This window comes from Musa acuminata, chromosome BXJ3-7 (genome assembly GCF_036884655.1).
Source record: "Musa acuminata AAA Group cultivar baxijiao chromosome BXJ3-7, Cavendish_Baxijiao_AAA, whole genome shotgun sequence".
Classification (NCBI taxonomy): domain Eukaryota; kingdom Viridiplantae; phylum Streptophyta; class Magnoliopsida; order Zingiberales; family Musaceae; genus Musa; species Musa acuminata.
The window spans coordinates 32,839,120-32,863,240 of NC_088355.1; positions in this window are offsets into that span (position 1 = coordinate 32,839,120).

Here is a 24,121-nt window from a genome sequence, read left to right on the forward strand (position 1 = left end):
TCATTTCGGATTTATACCCGAGAGAAATGGCTCTTCATGGCTTTCAAGAGGGTTTATCGGTTGTTCGTCCACCGTTGTTTGACGGATTGGACTACACTTATTGGAAAACTCGAATGAGAGTTTTCTTGATTTCTATGAATTTAGATTTATGGAATATTGTTGAAAATGGTTTTCAACTTCCCTCTAAACCGATGAACGAATGGTTGGATTTGGAGAAGAAGTATTTTTCTTTAAACACAAAGGCTATGAATGCCTTATTTTGTACTTTGGATAAAAATGAGTTCAATCGGATTTCTATGTGTGAAATGACTTTCGATATTTGGCGCACTCTTGAAATCACACACGAAGGCACAAGTAGTGTAAAAGATTCTAAAATAAATTTTTTGATGCATGATTTCGAGCTTTTTCGAATGAAGCCGAGCGAAACCATTGTTGACATATACACCCGTTTTATAGATGTCGTCAATGGTTTAAAAGCTCTTAGCAAATGTTTCTCAAATTTTGAACTTGTTAGTAAAGTTTTATGATCACTTTCTAATGCTTAGGAATAAAAAATAATGGCAATACAAGAAACAAAAGATTTAAATATTTTTTCACTTGAAGAACTTATCGGTTCATTGATGATATATGAAATGGTGCACAATGCACATGATGAACATGATGAACAAATCCACCTTCCAAAGAACAGGAAGGATTTGAGATATAGAACATTTGAAGACCACTCAAGCATAAGCTCAAGTGATGGTGAACAAGAACTCCTCACTAAGAAATTTAAAAAATTAAAGAAACAAAAATTTAAGAACAAAAAGAATGAAACTACTTGCTTTGAATGCAAGAAGAAGAACACAAAGTGGGATGAATTAAACTCCTCTGTAGACAAGGAGAAAATCAAGAAAGACGAGATGACAAACTACGCCTTAATGACATTCAATGATAAGGTAATCAAAACACCCTTAATTTATTTTGAAATTACTTGATGCTTTCATAATGTATTTTTTTTTAGTTTAGAATTAATTTTCTTGAAAATTACATGTTTAAAAATAAAAATACAAAAATTATGATCATGCTAGTAATTTCAAAAAATGATAATATTGCAAACAAACAAAATGATTTTGATTGAAAATATGAAATCATAGTTAAGAAGTAATAATGTTTATCATGTTGATTCTCGATTTTTAATGAAATTATGTTTGATTCGAAGTAATGCATAAAGTTGTAATGAAAATATTGAAATTTTGATACCATGATTTGATGACTTTGTGCATGAGATTTTAAGTTATACATGATGATAAGCATGTGTTATTTTTATGAGTGTTTTTGAAAAACTATGACAAAAATGTGCCCGAATGCACAAACTTGTTAAGATTATTTTTCGGACTTTCTTGATTCAATGATCAAATCACTTAATTGCCATAATGATTTTATACTATTACATGCCTTAATAACATGTTGGAAATTATGTGTTTTGGATACAAAAATTTCCATAATCATGAGCATGTTTTATCTGTTGAATCTCGGATTTTGATGATGAAGTCAATTGTCATTTGTTATCTAATCTATGTGTCGAGATAAGTGTGCAGGATTAACTACGATAAGAGTAAGACAAGCAGCAGGTGTTGCGCCGGAGTCAAGATCATGATCACGTTGGGAGTTCGAGAGTTCGACGGAAGTTCGGACGGTCGTCGGAGGTTCAGCGAGAACAGATCCGAGAAGTCCAGAAGCTTGCCAAGCGAAGCTCGTCGGAACTCGCCAAGTGGATCGTCGCAAAATCCAGGAGTATGCCGGATGTCCGCAGAAGGATCACCGAGGGTTTATCGGATGATCGACGGAAGTTCGCCGGAAACTCGCCGGAAGAAGCGATTGACGCATCGGAGCAAAGCTGCAGAAGTTGTCTTAGAGTTAATCGTAGTTAGCACGATGATTAAGCTTGAAAATGGGAGGTGATCCCATTAGCTTAATCTTGGGGCAATTGGGCCCCTGAAAAGATTCAAATTGGGCCGAATGGAGCGAACCATTCGGACCCTGATTGCACCAGGCGGTGCAACCGCCCAGGCCAGGAGGTGCAACCGCCAGGGCTGCGTCTCCCAGCTAGACTGGGCGGTGCAACCGCCCAGAGCTCAGTCTTCGAGCTAGACTGGGCGGTGCAACCTCCTCTGTCAAGAGGTAGCACCGCCAGAGCTCAAGTTTCAAGCTCTGCCAGGCGGTGCAACCACCGAGCTCAGTCTTCGAGCTCTGGCAGAGAGGTGCATCAGCCTGAGCTCAGTTTCGAGCTCTGCCAGGTGATGCAACCACCGAGCTCAGTCTTCGAGCTCTGGTAGAGAGGTGCATCAGCCTGAGCTTAGTTTCGAGCTCTGCCAGGTGATGCAACCACCGAGCTCCGACTTCGAGCTCTGCCAGGCGGTGCAACCACTGAGCTCAGTCTTCGAGCTCTGCCAGGCGGTGCTACCATCAAGCTCAGTCTTCGAGCTCTGGCAGAGAGGTGCAATCGCCTGAGCTCAGTCGTCGAGCTCTGCCAGGCGGTGCCACCTCTCCAGTCAAGAGGTGCAACCGCCTGATCCCAGAATTCTGGGATTTGATCGATTTGATCGTTTTGAGCTCCAAATTTAAACTGGGTTGGGGCCTATAAATACCCCACCCATTCAGCACTGAACAGACATAGATCCACACCGAATTCTTGATCTTTTCAGTGATTCTAAGAGCTCAAATTTGTGTAAAGTCCTAAAGTTCTCCTCCTTCTGTTCTTCAAGTCTTGAGTTGTAAAGAGAGGAGAGAAAGGATCTGTAAAGGTTGTCTCCTGAGCCTGTCAAAAGGAGAGAAACTGTAAAAGGGCAGTTAGCCTTCGCCCATTGAAGGAAGGCAGCTAGTTGACGTCGGTGACCTCGTCGGAGGAGGAAGCCAAAAGTGGAGTAGGTCAAGACTGACCGAACCACTCTAAATCTCTGGTTTGCTTTTACTTTGAGCACTTTATCATTACTGCAAACCTCCTACATTGCTACTGCCCTCTGCGCCTTTACGAACAAGTTTCTAAGCTCTGATCTTTCAGAATCTGCATTCAAACGTAAATCGTGTTTTCGTACGATCTTCACACTGTAGTTTACGCTTACATTCGGATTCCATTTATAACTGCAAATGACTTTCTACGTAAAACGCTTTTCAAGGTTCAAAACTGCTTTTAGACGCAAAACTACATTTAGACGTAAAATTACGTTTAGACATAAAACTGCGTTTAGACGCAAAACTGCGTTTAGACGTAAAACTACGTTTAGACGTAAAACTGCGTTTAGACGTAAAACTGCGTTTAGACGCAAAACTACGTTTAGACGTAAAACTGCGTTTAGACGTAAAACTGCGTTTAGACGTAAAACTGCGTTTAGACGTAAAACTACGTTTGAACGTAAAACTACGCTTAGACGCAAACTGCGCTTAGACGCAAACTGCACTGTGATTCTGCTTTTATATCGAAATCGTTTTTTATCGGATGAACGCAGCTTTCGTTTTTAAATTGCTGTAAGATTTCCGCTGCACTAATTCACCCCCCCCCTCTTAGTGCTCTCGATCCTAACAATTGGTATCAGAGCAAGGTTAACTCTCTAAAGGATTAAAACCCACGAGAGATGGCATACGCCGGAAACCAAGAGGGGCATTCTATTACACGTCCACCCATGTTCAGTGGAACGGACTACACCTACTGGAAGACCCGAATGAGGATCTTTCTTATTTCTATGGATTTTGAACTATGGAACCTTGTTGAAATCGGATTTTCAAGGTCTTCTCTTCCAATGATCGATTGGAATGAGTTGGAAAAGAATGCTTTCGCTCTTAATGCAAAGGCTATGAATGCCTTATTTTGCGCACTTGATAAAAACGAGTTTAATCGTGTTTCAACTTGCGAAACTGCATTTGATATTTGGCACACACTTGAAGTGACCCACGAGGGCACAAGTAGAGTGAAAGAGTCAAAAATCAATCTGTTGCTGCATTCTTTTGAACTTTTCCGAATGAAACCGAGTGAAACCATTGGCGACATGTTTACCCGTTTCACGGATGTCGTCAACGGTCTAAAAGGACTCGGAAAAAGTTTTTCGGATTTTGAACTCGTAAATAAAATACTAAGATCCCTTCCTAAAAGTTGGGATCCTAAAGTCACTGCTATTCAAGAGGCAAAAGATCTGCGCAACTTCCCTCTTGAAGAACTAATCGGGTCATTAATGACCTACGAAATGACTTGCAAAGCTCATGAAGAGCAAGAAGACTTTCTTCCAAAGAACAGGAAGGATATGACACTGAAAACTTCTGAATGCCACTTGAGAGAAAACTCAAGTGATGAGGACTGTGATGATGACTTAGCACTTTTGACAAAAAGGTTTAAGAAATTCTTCAAAAGAAACAAGTTTAAAAACGATGTGAAAAATAAACTTGAACCCAAGAAGGACCAAGTGATCTGCTACGAATGTAAAAAGCCGGGACACTACAAGAATGATTGTCCCCAAGTCAAAAGAAGAACATCAAAGAAGAAGGCTATTCAAGCAACATGGGATGACTCGAGCGCATCTGAAGAAGAGGAGTCCAACACCGAGCAAGTTGCTCATTACGCCTTAATGGCCATCGGAGAGGAGGTAACGGATTTATTAGATGCTGATTTATCTTTCGATGAATTATTAAATGCCTTCCATGATTTATTTGATGAATGCAAAGTTATAAATAGAAAATACAAATTGCTAAAAAAGGTACATGATAGTCTTACTTGTGATTTTAATAAGTTAAAAATTGAATATCATGATAGTTTAAATTCATGTATAAAATGTCATGATCTAGAAATCTGTCAAAAAGAAAACTTGCTACTTAAGGACACCTTGAAGAAATTCGAGGTTGGTAGCAAGTCATTAAACATGATCCTTACAAACAAGGGTCATGGTCCCAAAAGAAGTGGGATTGGATTTGTGAGGAGTCCTCACCAAAATCCAACTACCTTTGTAAAAGGCCCCATCTTACATGTTAGAAGCAAATGCAACTTTTGTTGCAAGTTTGGACACAGGACACATTATTGTCCATTCAGGAAATTGAGTCCAAACAAATTGATATAGGTTCCTAAAGGAACCATGACAAATTCTATGCAACATGATAAAAAATGTAGATCTATTTGTGAGGAACCCAAAAGCAAATAGGTACCTAAAAATCATCCCTTCCTATAAAAAACGTTAAAACCTTAGGCTGGAGCAAGAATTAATGTTCTGCTCCTTGATTCTCAACAGTCACGACCCAAACGAAATTTGGATACAATAACAAGTGGTAATTATGAAATCACAAAAGCAAATTGGAGACAACCTAATGTGACTTTTCAAATCACAAACACATGTACGACATTAGGAGTATGCACGTAAAAAGTTCTATCTTGATCGTACAAGCAACTGTGCCTTGAAACAAAACACACACGTAATCATGTAAGCAACGTTAATTGCTATGGATCAAAACTCTCCTCAAAACAAAACCTACCTGATCAAATTGCAATTTTTACTACCTACAAGCGGTGGCACCTCTCCAGCCAACGGTGGCACCTCCAGCCATCACGAGTTGCCAGCGGTTGCACCGCTCCAGCCAGAGGTGCAACCGCCCGCAACTCTGCCCTTTTAAACCCTCGCTAGGGCCGGCGGTAAAACCGACCCCAACTCACTTCCCCTTCATTCTCCACTCCTCCAAGCCTCCTCCATCCTCAATTCACTCCATTTAGCCTCCCAAATACCTCTCATTTCGGAGCAAAACATCAAGAATCTCTCCCTATTTTGAAGATTTCACTAAGGTATTCTCTAAGAACCTCTAAAATTCTGTTTTGTTCACTCTTGTTCATCTTTATCTCTTTAAACAGCAGTAGCTATGGGTTCTAGAAGATCCTCAAGGGATAAGGGAAAGAGGAGATTAGTAGAAGAGTTTGATCTCACTCTTTTTTATTCCAAAAACCATGCTGAAAAATTTCTCTCCTTCGAACTAAGAAGCATCAATAAGGGAAAATACGTAGATCTGAATGAACTAAGAGATGTAGAGACTATCCAATGGTTTGCAAACCTAAATCTACTTCCAATTTTGCAGATCAATGAACCCATCTATCCTAGACTAGTTAGATTGTTTTACAACAACATGCAAATAGATGATGAAGAAAGGATGTCAACCTATCTCTTAGGACAACACATCTCAATCACTAATAGATTCATTTGTGATATGATAGGTATTCCCATGAAAAGCATAGGACTTTACTTTAGAGGATTATGGGATGAAAAAACCATTGAAACATCCTACGTTGAAGCCTTAGGAACAATCCTTGCCGATCCTAACATAGAATTTGTTCCTAAAAGTTGTGAACATCTACTGCCTTTTAACACTAAGATACTTCATCATATCATGACTAGTATAATTCTTCCTAAATAATACCATCATGATGAAGTGAGTCAATTAGAATTAGGAATTATGTACCTAATCATGAAAGGACGTGACATTTGTCTTGGCTATCTGATCCAACAAAACATGTTAGAATTATCTAAGAAAGATATGATGCTCCCATATGGTGGAATAATTACTAGAATAATGAAAGCTTACGACATTCAAATACCACTAGAAGAAGAAGTAATGAAAGTAGATAGATTCAGCATAATAAACAAAAATCTACTTCACCGACTAAGATGTCACTATAGAAACGGTAACTGGGTTAGAATGCCTAGAAGAACTGATCCCCCTCAGCCTGAACCTGAACCTGAACCAGAGCCGGAAACCCCAGTCTTTAGGAGTACCCAATCTCCTTCGATCTGTCCCTTTGAGGAAACACATCCGGTTGAGCAAACTCACACATCATCCATCGAAGATATCGGGATTCGGATGGACCGATTTGAACAAAGACAAGAACGGCTTGAACTTCGACAAGATCAAATCCTAACCGAGCTGCAGCAAATCCATCGACAATTTGACTCTTTACTTAGGCACTTTAATCTTCCACCTCATGAATGAGCTTGTATGAACATCTGCTGTTTTTGATATGACATGTTGTAAACTCCTTATGTTATTCATGAAGGACTTTGTTTTTATGGTTACCTGATATGCTGTACATATGTTACCCTGATATTGTTATCTTTGTTTGTGTAAGCATATTTGCAAACATCTCTTGTTATTTATCTCGGATTTTGCACTGAAACTAAAAAGGTTTAAAAGCCTATGCCTTGAAAAATATGAAGCAACATACCAATGTAGTTGATAAGTCAGCAGTATAACATTGATATGGTTGCTATTACTAATATGATTGCTATCATGCCATGTATCAAGATATCAAACAAAAATTTGCATCGTACGAGCTGATATCTTACCATGTGATGCAATGCTACACTTGCTAAAATAAAAATCTTGCTATGCAATATGATGGAATGCTGCACTTGAAATAGTTGTGCTACTACATCAAAAGCTTAACACTCAAGAACCAAACACATTGATATTAGACATCACTTTATACGAGATCAGTTCACTAATCATGATGTAACCATAGAGTTTATTGATACCAAACATCAACTAGCTGATATCTTTACAAAATCACTATGTGAAGAACAATTTGATTACATAAGAAGAGAATTAGGAATGTTGATGTGTCCGAATACATGATGAATAGTTAAAATTATTTTTCGGATGGTATTACTATTACATGCCTTGACATCGCTTGATCAAATAACATGTTACAAATTATGTGACAAATATTTTTAACCAAATGCATGTAAGAAGTTCATTTTTCGGTTTGAATGCTATGAAAACTTTTTGAAAAATGACTTTCCTCCTTCAAGCAACAAACAATAAAGAGATATTCAAAGTATTATATGTGTCATGACTTCCTTTATGTGCTTGATAATGCTATCGTGCTTTTTGTTGATGACAAAGGGGGAGAAACATATGAATTGATAAACACTATGTCATAGCTGAACTGCCATAATCATGTCTATGTCATAGTTGCAAATACTTGAGTGATGCTATAAACAATGTTATAGTTATGCCATCCTTGCATCACCAAGAGATATGTGAACATGTTTGCATCATGTCTTGATTTGATATTCTATCTTGTGAAGTAAATGTAAACTTGCAAGAAAATCTCAAATGTGTGCATCATGTAATAATCCTTCGCAGCGTTATATGATTACATGATGAATAGTTACAAACACTATCATACAAACTTGATGATGTATGTCATGTCTTGACATCATTCTTGAAGAGATACATCATGATGGGTATCATGATGGGAGCATTGATAAGTTTAACTGATCTAACTTATCAATACATCACTTGAATTCTTAGGTCTTGAATTCAAGGTTGACTTATCTCAACTATGGCATATAGATAGGGGGAGTTAAGGATAACTCCATTATCAATTGATTGTCATCATCAAAAAGGGGGAGATTGTTGAATCTCGAATTTTGATGATGAAGTCAATTGTCATTTGTTATCTAATCTATGTGTTGAGATAAGTGTGCAGGATTAACTACGATGAGAGTAAGACAAGCAGCAGGTGTTGCGCCGGAGTCAAGATCATGATCACGTTGGGAGTTCGAGAGTTCGACGGAAGTTCGGACGGTCGTCGGAGGTTCAGCGAGAACAGATCCGAGAAGTCCAGAAGCTTGCCAAGCGAAGCTCGTCGGAACTCGCCAAGTGGATCGTCGCAAAGTCCAGGAGTATGCCGGATGTCCGCAGAAGGATCACCGAGGGTTTATCGGATGATCGACGGAAGTTCGCCGGAAACTCGCCAGAAGAAGCGATTGACGCATCGGAGCAAAGCTGCAGAAGTTGTCTTAGAGTTAATCGTAGTTAGCACGATGATTAAGCTTGAAAATGGGAGGTGATCCCATTAGCTTAATCTTGGGGCAATTGGGCCCCTGAAAAGATTCAAATTGGGCCGAATGGAGCGAACCATTCGGACCCTGATTGCACCAGGCGGTGCAACCGCCTAGGCCAGGAGGTGCAACCGCCAGGGCTGCGTCTCCCAGCTAGACTGGGCGGTGCAACCGCCCCAGCCAGGCGGTGCAACCGCCCAGAGCTCAGTCTTCGAGCTAGACTGGGCGGTGCAACCTCCTCTGTCAAGAGGTAGCACCGCCAGAGCTCAAGTTTCGAGCTCTGCCAGGCGGTGCAACCACCGAGCTCAGTCTTCGAGCTCTGGCAGAGAGGTGCATCAGCCTGAGCTCAGTTTCGAGCTCTGCCAGGTGATGCAACCACCGAGCTCAGTCTTCGAGCTCTGGCAGAGAGGTGCATCAGCCTGAGCTCAGTTTCGAGCTCTGCCGGGTGATGCAACCACCGAGCTCAGACTTCGAGCTCTGCCAGGCGGTGCAACCACTGAGCTCAGTCTTCGAGCTCTGCCAGGCGGTGCTACCATCAAGCTCAGTCTTCGAGCTCTGGCAGAGAGGTGCAATCGCCTGAGCTTAGTCGTCGAGCTCTGCCAGGCGGTGCCACCTCTCCAGTCAAGAGGTGCAACCGCCTGATCCCAGAATTCTGGGATTTGATCGATTTGATCGTTTTGAGCTCCAAATTTGAACTGGGTTGGGGCCTATAAATACCCCACCCATTCAGCACTGAACAGACATAGATCCACACCGAATTCTTGATCTTTTCAGTGATTCTAAGAGCTCAAATTTGTGTAAAGTCCTAAAGTTCTCCTCCTTCTGTTCTTCAAGTCTTGAGTTGTAAAGAGAGGAGAGAAAGGATCTGTAAAGGTTGTCTCCTGAGCCTGTCAAAAGGAGAGAAACTGTAAAAGGGCAGTTAGCCTTCGCCCATTGAAGGAAGGCAGCTAGTTGACGTCGGTGACCTCGTCGGAGGAGGAAGCCAAAAGTGGAGTAGGTCAAGACTGACCGAACCACTCTAAATCTCTGGTTTGCTTTTACTTTGAGCACTTTATCATTACTGCAAACCTCCTACATTGCTACTGCCCTCTGCGCCTTTACGAACAAGTTTCTAAGCTCTGATCTTTCAGAATCTGCATTCAAACGTAAATCGTGTTTTCGTACGATCTTCACACTGCAGTTTACGCTTACATTCGGATTCCATTTATAACTGCAAATGACTTTCTACGTAAAACGCTTTTCAAGGTTCAAAACTGCTTTTAGATGCAAAACTACATTTAGACGTAAAATTACGTTTAGACGTAAAACTGCGTTTAGACGCAAAACTGCGTTTAGACGTAAAACTACGTTTAGACGTAAAACTGCGTTTAGACGTAAAACTGCGTTTAGACGCAAAACTGCGTTTAGACGTAAAACTGCGTTTAGACGTAAAACTGCGTTTAGACGGAAAACTGCGTTTAAACGTAAAACTGCGTTTAGACGTAAAACTGCGTTTGAACGTAAAACTGCGCTTAGACGCAAACTGCGCTTAGACGCAAACTGCGCTTAGACGCAAACTGTGTTTAGACGCAAACTGCGCTTAGACGCAAACTGCGCTTAGACGCAAACTGCACTGTGATTCTGCTTTTATATCGAAATCGTTTTTTATCGGATGAACGCAGCTTTCGTTTTTAAATTGCTGTAAGATTTCCGCTGCACTAATTCACCCCCCCCCCCCTCTTAGTGCTCTCGATCCTAACATTATCTTCATGTTTGAACTTGAAAATCTATAGCAAAACCTTATCCGAATGCATGAAAGTATTAAATTTCATTTTCGGATCTTCTTAATCCTAACAATCGGATTTTCTCGATACATTATTCTCTTCCAGACTTGATAAACAAATGTCATATCGAGTTTGATTCATATCATTGATTTTTAAAATATGGAATCAACTAGCAAATGCATCTCTCATAGACTTATCATGTGAAAAATATCTTTCGAGAAATGGATTTGATGATTCCTTCTTATATCTTTAGAGAAATAGTTTTATGTGCAAGGATTTGATTCACACACATATCTTGATCCTTGTAAAAATGAAGTGTGCTTTAATATCTTATCAATTTTAACTTCATTCGAGTAAGCTCACAAGTGACTTTCCTCTATGCAAAAAGATAATAACAAATAAAGAGGAAGAAGTAATGAAAGTCATCTCCATGTCATGTTTTTCTTGAGATGTTTGTATAATTAATATCCTATCACTCATTGTTGAAAAATGACATAAACCTAGTTATGGCATGAATCATTACTGCACTAATGTTTAAAATTTGTTTATATCGTTCTCCTTTTTGTTGATAACAAAGGGGGAGAAATATATGAATTGATACTATTAGTGCCATATTTGAATTTGAATTATGTTAAGATATCAAGAACTTGCATCGTAATTTTACTTGCTAATATCTTGCCATGTGATGAAATGCTATGATTTGTTGCTAAAATGATGCATGCAATACTTATGCCTTTTATTATGATGTATGTGATGTATTGCGATGTGAATCATGATTAAAATTTCCTTAATTTGAATTCAAGGTTTATCTCAATTATGGAATTTTGAAATAAGAATGATTACTCACCTTTGTCATAATCTGAAAATTGATATAAGGGTCTTCCCTTCTTTTCGACAATGATATAAGGGGAGAAAAATTGCTAGCTCAACGCAAATGCTGGCTAGCTTGTACTCTTCCCTTCTTTTTAACAAAAACAAAGGGGAGAAAACTTTTGCTAGTCAGAACATGCAAAGAAAAGCAAAGTGCAATCTTGCACAAGAAGCAAGTGTTGAATTGCCATGATTGAACTTAAGAATCTTGCTATGCTTTTGTACTTATATGTTGTGATGAAAAGCTAGCTTGTATGTAGTAAAACTTTCATATCATAAAAATTGCTAGCTTGTAGTCTAAAGAGAAGCAAAGAAAAGCTAAACATGCTAAATTTGCACTTTGCAACAGAAGCAAAATTGCGAGCTCAAACATTGCAAAGGAAGCAAAAATTTGCTAACTTGCAACTTGCATATTTCAAGAAGCAAGAGTTGCCTTTTTGAACATCTCTAATTTGCTAGCTTGCATGATGTAGAAGTTGCTATCTCAAAAGAAGCAAAAGTGCTATCTTGTATGTTGTAAAACTTGCATATCTAAAACTTGATAGCTTGAATGTTCTAAGCATGATGTAACACTTGCTAAATTTTTTAGCTTCAAAACTGCATGATAATAAAACTTGATATTATGTTTTTCATGCAATAAGTTGAATTAATACTGCAAACACATTAAAGTTGGAACTTCTCTTTTTTGTTGATGACAAAGGGGGACAAGTATGATATTATGCATAAGTTTATGCATAAGTTCATGATGACGTGTTGCAAGTATTCATGATGAATATTGCAATGACTTGAATTCAGTTTGAATTCAAGGTTCTATCAATATGGCATATTGATAAGGGGAGTTTGTTTAAACTCCGGGAGTTAATGTTAACTCTGTCATCAAGTGGTTGTCATCATCAAAAAGGGGGAGATTATTGAATCTCGTATTTTGATGATGAAACCACTTGATATATGTTTATGATTTAATCTGAGTTTTGAGTGACGCAGGATGCTTCGATCAGGATGAGACAATTAAAATAGGAAGAATCATGTTGGGTTAAAGGAACATGTCAGAAGATTGGACGTTTGGCTGGTGGATCGATCGACGTATCGACAAAAGGCTTTGGGCCGTGGACTTGGGCATTGGGCCAAGAAGAGCGGGTATTGTGCCAAAGATATCGGAGTTGCAGAGTTAACTAGCCGATTGAGCAATAGGCCATAGGAGAGGACGATGCGCCGAAGAATCGGACGAAGCGTCGAGGGACCAATGACATGCCGGACAACTTGGTTAATTGCTTAGGATTAATTGTCTCGATCGAAGTTTTATTTTACATGTGCAGGATTAACTACAATGGAAGTAAGACATGTAGTAGGAGTTGCACTAGAGTCAAGACTATGATCACGTTGGGAGTTTGAGAGTTTGATGGAAGTTCGGATGGTCGTCAGAGGTTCTGCGGGAACAAATCCGAGAAGTCCAGGAGCTTGCCAAAAGAAGCTCATCAGAACTCGCCAAGTGGATCGTCACAAGTCTAGGAGTTTGCCGGAAGTCCGCAGGATCATCACCGAGGGTTCATCGGATGATCGACGGAAGTTCGCCGGAAGCTCACTGGAAGAAGCGATTGACGCACCGGAGCAAGTTGCAGTAAATGTCTTAAGAAATATTATAGTTAGCACGATGATTAAGTTAGAAATGGGAGGTGATCCCATTGACTTAATCTTGGGGCAATTGGGCCCTTGACAAACCCAAATTGGGTCGAATGAATCAGTCCATTCGGACCCAGATTTCTTGGCCAGCGATGGTACCGCCTAGGTCGACGGTGGCACCGCCCAGGGCTCAGTCTCCGAGCTAGATTGGGCGGTGCAACCGCCCCTGACAGGCGGTGGAACCGCCTAAGCTCGATCTCCGAGCTCTGCCAAGCAGTAAAACTGCCTTAGTCAGGTAGTGGCACCGCCCCTGTCAAGCGGTGGCACCGGCCAAAAGCTCAGTCTCCGAGCTGTCAGGCGGTTGTACCGCCCAGTCAGGAGGTAGTACCACCAGGACCCTAGAAATCCGGGAGATGACATGTTTGAGCTCCAAATTTAAACCAGTTTGGGGTCTATATAAACCCCACCCTTTCCTGTATGAAAGGGCAACTCAAACCACCAAAAGCTTGATCTTACTCTGTGATTTTAGAGCTCAAAAGTGTTGTAAAGTCTAGAAGTTCTCCTCCCTCTTTTCTTCCAAGTTTTAATCTTTCAAGAGATGAGAGAAATTCTGTAAGGGTTGTCTCCTAAGCCCGTCAAAAGGAGTGAAACTGTAAAAGGGTGGTTGGCCTTCGCCTATTGAAGGAAGGCCTCTAGTGGACGTCGGTGACCTCGTCGGAGGAGGAAGCCGAAAGTGGATGTAGGTCATGTTTGACCGAACCACTCTAAAATCTGGTTTGCATTTCCTTTGTGCTATTTATCTTAACTACAAACTGCCTTCCTTACTTTACTTCAAATATGTTTTCGTAAGCTTTCAAAGTTATTATCTGCACGAAACGACTTTTACGTCGAAATCGGATTTCAACGTACGAACACAGTTTTAATCGTCGAAAGTTTTCCGCTGCACTAATTCACCCCCCCCCCCCCCCCCCCCTCTTAGTGCTCTTGATCGTAACAAGTTTGCATTCTTGCTTCTTAAGATAGGCAATCTATCAAGTTTTTGGTGATGTTCAAGATAGCAAGCTCTTTCTTCTCTTTTGAGAAGTGTCATTTTTGCTTCCTTTGCAAAGTGCAAGCTAACAAAATTTTACATTATTTTACAACATGCAAGCTTGCAATTTAGCAAATGAAGTATGAAGGCTAACAAGTTTTTTGAAAAATAATGCAAGATAACAAGCTAGCAAGATACAATGTTTTACATGAAGCAAGCTAACAAGTTTTGCATCTTTTTGCGATATATACATTTGTAATTTTTGCTTCTCTTTAGATGTGCTAGCAAGCAAGCAAGTTTTTCTCCTTACAATTTGTGAGCTAGCAAATTTTACACATATGAAAGTTAGCAAGATTTTTGCATCTTTTTTAGAGGAGCAAGCTTTTGCTTCTTTTTGAAGTATGCAAGCTAGCAAAATTTGCTCCCCCTATGTCATTGTCACAAAGAAGGGTAAAATACAATTTTGTGTCTCTTTTTCTCTTTACATCAATTTCTAAACCATGATAAAGGTAAATAGTATAGATAAAAATTCAAGTCATGAATGTCAAAATAATTTTTCATCATGAATATTTCATCATTGCATATATCATTATCATAAGTTGAAGTATTGCATGCATAATATCAAATCATTATTCATAATTACATCAATGTTTCAATCATTATTTCAATCATCAAAAATGAAAGATCAAGTCTAAAATTCGAGAAATCAAGAGAAACTATGATCCATTTTAACAAATCTCCACTTAAATTATTAACGAAAAGAATTATTAGGAGATCATGATATAGATAAAATTCAATTAATCTTGTAGGAGAACAAGATCTCAATTCATGAATATAAAATCTTATGATTCACATAGAAAATCTCCTCTTTAGTAAAATACCAAGAAAAAATTATAAAAGTACAAAGAAGAGATCTTGATTAAAAAATATCTCAAATAATTCCAAGAAACCAAGATCATGATTTTGATAAAACTCATTCAAATTCAAATCATCAAAATCTCAATATTTCTTTCAAGAGATTCAAAATGGCACAAATAATTTTATTGGTCTCTTAGTGAAAAATCGATAAGATAGAGGAAAAAGAAAATTTTCAAGAAAAATGCTTTCCTCCTTTTGTTTCAACTTATTGATTGATTTCATACATGCATGTTCTTTTCTTTCAAATCCATGCATCGTTTATTAACACCAAAAAAGAACTTTCAAAAGATCACAAAAATTATCATGCATAAGTTCGAAATATAAACTTGTTAAGCATGCTTTCAAATCATCATTACATTTTCATTAAGACTTCAAGCATGGTTTCATTGATCATAATATTGAATGATTCTTAAAGATATCTAAACTTCTTTAGTTTATATTTACGTGATTGACTTTATATTAGCATGCCCAAATATTTGTTCTTATGTCAAAACTATGCATCAACGTTTAAAATGAAAAGATAAAAAATCATCAAGATAAAAAAAAGTATAACACATAATTCCAAAACATATGATTTCAAATAATTACTTCAAATCAAACATGATTTCATTAATCATAGAGTATCTTCAATCTAAATCGAGAAACAATATGATTCATCTTGTTAGGTGTACAAGCATTATATTTATATCTAATATTCTATTGCTTTATTAAACCATCAAGCATGATTTCATAAGGTATTTTTAATCAAAATCATTTTGTTTGTTTATCATAGAACATATAATTTTCATGATTATTTTTAAAATCACTAGAAAGGTAGGCATGACCCAATTTTATTTTTGCATTTTCACTACACATGTAATTTAATATATATATATATATATATATATATATATATATATATATATATATATATATATATATATATATATATAAAATTTTTATAAACTAATTTAAGAACAACTCATGAAAAGCATTATGTAATTTTGAAATAAATTAAAGGAGTTTCGTTTGAGTTGTTAACCTCATTGTCGAATGTCATTAAGGCGTAGTTTGCCACTTCGCCTTTGTTGATTTTTTTCTTATCTTCGGATGAGTTCGATTCATCCAAAGTCGCATTCTTCTTCTTTTTAAGTTCATTTTTAATTTTTGATTCTTGTTTTGAAAATTTTATGAGGAGTTCAAGTTCACCGTCACTTAAGCTTATGCTCGAGTGACCTTCAATTATTCTAAGTCTGAAATCCTTCCTATTCTTTGAAAGATGGTTCTCAAGTTCTTCACGTGCATTGCACGTCATTTTATAGGTCATCAAAGACCCTATAAGTTCTTTAGTTGGAAAATGGTTCAAGTTCTTTGATTCTTGTATTGCTGTTATTTTCGAATCCTAATTTTTAAAAAGTAATCGTAAAATCTCGTTAACGAGTTCAAAATCCGAAAAACTTCTACCAAGTGCTTTTAAACCATTGACGACATCCATAAAACGGGTGTACACATCTCTAATGGTTTCGCTTGGTTTTATATGAAATAGTTCAAAATCATGTATTAAAAGATTGACTTTAGAATCTTTCACTCTACTCATGCCTTCGTGTGTGATTTCGAGAGTGTGTTATATTTTGAAAGTCGTTTCGCAAGTAGAAACCTGATTAAACTCAATTTTATCCCAAGCACAAAATAGAGCATTTATAGCTCTAGCATTTAAGGAAAGTCTTCTTCTCCAAATCATTCTAATGGTTCATTGGAAGAGAAGACCTACGAAAGTCGCTTTCGACAATATTCCATAAATTCAAATCCAACAAAAGCAAGAAAACTCTTATTCGAGTTTTCCATTATGTGTAGTCCGTCCCATTAAACAAGAGAAGATGAATGAGAGAGTGATCCTCTTGAAAGCCAAAAAGAGCCATTTCTCTTTGGGTGTTACATCAAATATGAAAAACGAGCCTCTGATACAAACTGTTAAGAACGAGTTGGCACTAAGAGGGAGGGGGGGGGGGGGGGGTTTGAATTAGAATAGTGGATAAATACATGTTGGTTCTGAAAAATTCTTCGTACGTTCAAAATCGATCTCAGAAATATGCTTAACTTGAAAGCATTCATAAATGTATTGAAAGCGGTAAGCAAGTAAAGTGGTTTACAATTAAAGTAAATTACTCAAGACAAAACACAAACCAGATTTTTATAGTGGTTCGATTATCGTGACCTACATCCACTCCACCGATTCCCGTCGAGGCCACCGGCATCCACTATCAGTCTTCCTTTAATAGGCGAAGACCAACCACCTTTTACAATTTGATTCTCCTTTTACCGGGTTTAGGAGATAACCCTTACACCCCCACTTACTCCTCTCTCAAACTATTCTAACACTTAGAACTTTGAGAGGAGTTTCACACAAGATTACAGCATCGTTTCTTTCCGTTTTACTCTCAATACTTGTGTATCTTAACCATGGATGAGAGGGGTATTTATAGGCTTCAAGTTGATTCAAACTGGGAGCTTAAAAACTTCTCATCTCGGGTTTCCCAGGTACGAGCGGTACCACCACCTGGCATCTTGACACTGGGTGGTACCATCGCCTGATAGGGCCGGTACCACCGTTGGCAGCATTTACTACCAACAGTACCACCATCGGCCAGGCTTTCAGCATCTTAGTTGGGCCTTGAATCTGGCCCAAACTAGCCCAACTTCGAGCCTAGTTGGCCCCTAACAGAGTTGATGTGATTACCTCTCAATCCCAACTCCAATTATGTACTAACTATAATTCTTAAGACATATTCTAAGCATTCTAGTTTTGGTACATTAATTGCTCTTCTAGCGAGCTTTCGGCGATCTTCTAGCAAACTTCTAATGATCTCCCGGCTATTAGGATCAAGAGCAGCACTAAGAGGGGGGGGGGGGTGAATTAGTGCAGCGAAAAATTTTCGTTATTTAAAAAAAAAACTTATTTTGATTAAAATCGATTTTGACGAGAATGATTTCGATTTAATCTGTTTCGAAAAGACTTTGTACTTGAAAGCTTTCGTGAAAGTGCAAGAGAAGACTAATGTGATTTGTAGTAATGTAAATTGCACAAATGAAAAGCGTCAGTTTCGTAAAGTCTTCGTATGATTAAAACCGATATCGGAAGGTGTTTACTTGAAAGCATATATAAACGTAGTTAAAGCACAGCAAGGAGGAGAGGCAGTTTGCTATAAAAGAAAGTTTCTTAAAGTAAATGCAAACTGAGTTTTAGAGTGGTTCGGTCAATGTGACCTATATCCACTTTCGGATTCCTCCTCCGACGAGGTCATCGGCATCCACTAAATACCTTCCTTCAATAGGCGAAGGCCAACCACCTTTTACAGCTTTTCTCCTTTTGCCGGGTTTAGAAGACAACCCTTACAAGTTTCACTCATCTCTTGAATGATCTCAACACTTAGAAAGGGAGGAGAACTCTAGCACCTCTACAACTCTTTAACACTTCAAAGACTCAAGAATATATCAAGTTTTTGTTGCCCTTTCATGCAGAAAAGGGTGAGATATTTACAGACCCCAATGGCTTTCAAAAATGGAGCTAAGAAGTGTCTCATCCCGGATTTCTGGGGTACTAGCGGTACCACCGCCATTACTAGGTAGTACTATCGCCTGACACCTGACACCGGGCGGTACTACCACTTAGTCTAGGTGGTACCACCGCTTGACAGAGCTTAGAGACCGAGCTCTAGCGGTACCACCGCCTAACAAGGGCCCGCTGGCAGCAATAACTATCGGCGGTGCCATCGCTTGATAGGGGTGGTACCACCACCCAGAATTCCTAGGAGACTGAGTCTCCCAGGTGGTGCCACCACCGGCCCAGGCAGTGCCACCGTCGACCCTAGCGGTGCCACCGCCGGCCAAGAATTCAAGGTTCTGGTTGGGCCTTGAATCCAGCCCAAACCAGCCCTACTTAGGGCCTAGTTGGCCCCTAATTAAGTTAGTGGGATTACCTTCCAATCCTAACTTAATTTACACTCTAACTACGATAATTATGATATGATTACTGCACTTTATGTTCCGGTGCGTCAATTGCTCTTCCGACGAGCTTCCGACAAATATCTGACGAACTCTCGGCAATGCTCCGGCGGACTCCTGGACCTTACGACGACTTTACGATGATATTCTTGGCGAGTTCCGACGAGCTTCTCTGGCAAGCTCCTGGACTTCTCGGTTGGTTCCCACAGAACTTTTGACGAATGTCCGGACTTCCGTCGAACTCTCGAACTCCCAATTAGATCTCGATCTTAACTCCGACAACACCTGCTTTATGTCTTACTGCTATCGTAGTTAATCCTGCACACTTTTTTCAACATATGGATTAGATCAAAAAAATTACAATTGACTTCATCATCAAAATCCAAGATTCAATAATCTCCCCATTTTTTATGATGACAATCAATTGATGACGGAGTTAACCTTAACTCCCACTATCTATATGTCATACTTGAGAAAAGACAATCTTGAATTCAAGAGACATATTAATAAGTTAAGTTCATTTAAACTTATCAATACACACATCATGATTCATATCATAATCTAACATTCTCAAAATGATGTCAAGGCATGACATCCATTTTCAAGTATGATATTTCGATTATGAAAGATGACAAAGGTAGCAATTCATCATTCTATAGCAAGATATCAATTTGTAAAATTGCAAGTTAAGCTCTAGATATCTTATCATAATGAAGAAAATATATCAAGGAAACATTTCAAGTTTATATGATGAAATACATTGCATACATTTGTCATCAATTTATCACATTTTGGCATTATTTCTCCCCCTTTGTCATCAACAAAAAGGAGAACAATTTCAATAATGCAAGTGTGGTAAAAATTCATGTCATATTTCAAATTGTAAAAAAAATTCATACCAATCATATTTCAAGCATTCATGACATGGTATCATTCAAAAGTTCTCAATCTAGAGTTATAAACATTTAAAGTGATAGATTCCATCAAAAATTATTTTTCCCTCTTTGTCATCAAAACTTTGCATGTAGAGGGGAAGTCCATTAAGAACCAAATTTATGAAGTTTAAAAACACTGACTAAAATCATGCTTCAATTTTGATAAAAAGTAGGGATTCATGAAAAAGATCAAGATATTCATATGAAATCAAATCCTCACTCTTGCAAGTGTTCATCTCATAAAAAAAATCATAAAAATTCTTCTTTCATTAAGAAAGAATTCATGTGAAAGAATTATCATACGAAGGATAAAAGAAATTCCATGAATAAGCCTTCATAATGAGAGGAGCATCATGTAATTTCGAAATAAATTAGAGAGATTTTGATTACCTCATCGTTGAAAGCCATTAAGGCGTAGTTTGCCTCATCGCCTTTGTTGACTTTCTCCTCGTCTTCGAAGGAGCTCGATTCATCCAAGATCGCTTCCTTCTTACATTCAAAGCAAGTAGTTACATTCTTTTTAAGTTTATATTTGTTCTTTAATTCTTGTTTCATGAACCTTTTAAATTTCATTGTGATGAGTTCAAGTTCACCATCACTTGAGCTTATGCTCGAGTGGTGTTCAATTGTTCTAAGTACCAAATCCTTCCTATTCTTTGGAAGGTGGTTTTGTTCATTATGTTCATCATGTGCATTGTGCACCATTTCATATGTCATCCATGAATCGATAAGTACTTCAAGTGGAAAAATATTTAAATCTTTTGTTTCTTGTATTGCCATTACTTTCGATTCCCAAGTTTTAGAAAGTGATCTTAAGATCTTGTTAATGAGTTTAAAATTCGAAAAGCTTTTACCAAGTCCTTTTACCAAGTCTTTTAATGCATAAAACGGGTGTACATGTCTCCAATAGTCTCGCTTGGTTTCATATGAAAAAGTTCAAAATTATGCATTAAAAGATTGATCTTTGAATCTTTTACTCTACTTGTGCCTTCATGTGTGACTTCTAATGTGTGCCAAATCTCGAAAACCGTTTCACAAGTAGAAACTCGATTAAACTTATTTTTGTCTAAGGCGTAAAATAAGGCATTCATAGCCTTTGCATTTAGAGAAAAAACCTTATTCTCCAAATCATTCCAATGGTTTATTGGAAGAAAAGAATTTTAAAAACTATTTTCGACTAAATTCCATAAATCGAGATTCAATGAAAGTAAGAAAACTCTCATTCGAGTTTTCTAATATGTGTAGTCCGTTCCATTGAAAAAGGGAGGATGAATAAGAGAATGACCCTCTTGAAAGCCCAAAAGAGCCATTTCAATTTGGGTGTTAAAATAAATATGAAAAACAAGGCTCTGATACCAATTGTTAGGAAAAGAGTCGGTTTCGGCACTAAGAGGAGGGGTGAATTAGTGCAGCGGTAAAATAACATCAGTTTAAAAACTTCATTGCGATAAAACCGGTTTCGTAAAGATGTTAACTTGAAAGCATGTTCGTAAAAGAGTAGTGGATATAAAGAGCAAGTAAGGAGGTTTGCAGTTAAAGTAAATTGCCCAAATAAAATGCAAACCAGATTTTCGAGTGGTTCGGTCATCGTGACCTACATCCACTTCGCTGATTCCTGTTCTGTCGAGGCCACCGGCATCCACTATTGGTCTTCCTTCAAGAGGCAAAGACCAACCACCTTTTACACCACTCTTCTCCTTTTCCCGGGTTTAAGAAACAACCCTTACAAGCACTCACTCCTCTCTTACAGAATTCTAAACTTAGAGTGGAGGAGGGAATTTCTAAAGAGATTGTAGCAGCGTTTCTTCACTTTTAAACTCTCTATGCTTGTGTGTGTTAACTAGGGATGAGAGGGATATTTATAGACTTCAAGTTGATTCAAACTTGGAGCCTAAAAACATATCATCCCGGGTTTCCCAGGCACGGGCGGTACCACCGCCTGCGTTGGGCGATACCACCGCCTAGGAGGCTGTGCTGGGCGATACCACCACCTATACTGGCGGTACTATCGCCTGGCACCCTGCCAGGGGTGGTACAACTACCCAGACTAGCGGTACCACCGCTTGACATAATCTCGAAGACTATGCCACGACTATGAGACTTCGTGGGGTACTGTTTGGGCCTCTTATTGGGCCCAACATAGTCCTTATATGGGCCTAGCTGACCCCTAATTGGGTTGGCCCAAATCCAAACCTAATTATATGCTAACTATGATTCTTAAGACATTTGCTAAGCTAAACAAGTCCCTATGTCTTGGTTTCTTCTGGTGAGCTTCCGGCGATCTTTCGATGAACTTCCGACGAACTCTCGACAATGTTCCGGCAGACTCTCGGCAATCTCCTAGACTTCACGACGATCTTCTTGGGAAGTTCCGATGAGCTTCTCTGGTAAGCTCCTAGACTTCTCGGCTGGTTCCGACAGAACTTTCAACGAACATCCGAACTTTCGACGAACTCTCGAACTCCCAACGAAATCACGTCCTTGACTTCGAGACTTCATTTTGGTTCATGCCTTGCTATCATAGTTAATCCTGCACATGTAAAATATACTTCGATCTAGACAATTAATACTAAGTATTAATCATGTTGTCCGGCATGTCATTGGTCCCTTGACGCTTCATCCGATTCTTCGGCGCATCGTCCTCTCTTGCGGCCTATTGCCCAATCGGCCAATTGACTCCGCAACTCTGATATCCTTAGTGCAATATTCACTCTTCTTGGCCCAATGCCCGAATCCATGGCCCGAAGCCTTCTGTCGATACGTCGACCGATCCTCCGGCCCGACGTCCAATCTTCTGACATGTTCCTTCAACCCAACATGATTCTTCCTATTTTAATTATCTCATCCTGATCGAAGCATCTTGCATTACTCAAAACATAAATTAAATCATAAACAATTATCAATTGGTTTCATCATCAAAATATGAGATTCAACAATCTTTCCCTTTTTAATGATGATAACCAATTGATGACGGAGTTAACCTTAACTCCCGGAGTTTAAACAAACTCCTCCTATCAATATGCAATATTGATAGAACCTCTTAGATTCAAAAATCCAAGCAAACATGTCAGGATCAAATCATGCATAACATCAACATACTTCTCCCCCTTTGTCATCAACAAAAAGGAGAAGTTCAATTCTCATATGTTTAAGGTATTAGTTCAAATCATTGCATAAAAGACATAATATCCATTTTTATCATCATGCAAGCTAGCAAAAATTTAGCAAGTGCTATATCGTATTAGAACATGTAAGCTATCAAGTTTTAGATATGCAAGGTAGTAAGATAGCATGTTCTACATCATACAAGCTCGCAAAATTTATCATCATTTTAGAAAGTATAAGCTAGCAATTTTCTATCACTTTACAACATACATAATCACCAAATCATCATTAATTTTAAAGATGTGCATGATTACAAATTTTGTAAGTTTGTATTTTTGCTTTTTAACATAGGCAAGCTAGTGATTTTCAAGATAGCAAGCTCTTTCTTCTCTTTTGAGAAGTGTCATTTTTGTGTCCTTTGCAAAGTGCAAGGTAGCAAATTTTACACATATGAAAGTTAGCAAAGTTTTACATCTTTTGAGATAAGCAAGCTTTTTTCTTGTCTTTATGATGTCCAAACTAGCAACTACTGTTGTTTTTCTTTGCGATGCACAAGTTAGCAAATTTTGCTTCATTCTTGAATTGTGCAAGCTAGCATCTTTCTCTTTGAGATATACACATTAGCAAATCTTTCTCTTCCTTTGTCATTGGCAAAAAGAAGGGAAGACCCTTTACATCAATTTTTAAATTATGATAAAGATAAGGTAACAAAGATGAAAAATCAAGTCGTGAATATTAAAATAATTTTTCATCATGAATATTTCATCATTCCATGCATCAAAATAATATCATGAGTGTTTCAAACATTCACATCATCATATGAAGAATATCAAAAAGAACTTGGTGATGAGATATACTTCATAAATTCAAAGAATTTTACATAATAAAATTCAAGTCGTAAATCTTAAAAGATGTCATGAGAGAACACATAAACGATCTTGATTCATATATAATATCTCTCGATTCATTATGAATCATAAAAATTATAATTCCAAAAAATCATGATTCATTTGGACAAAAAGATTATCGATTCATGCATTTGAATAAATA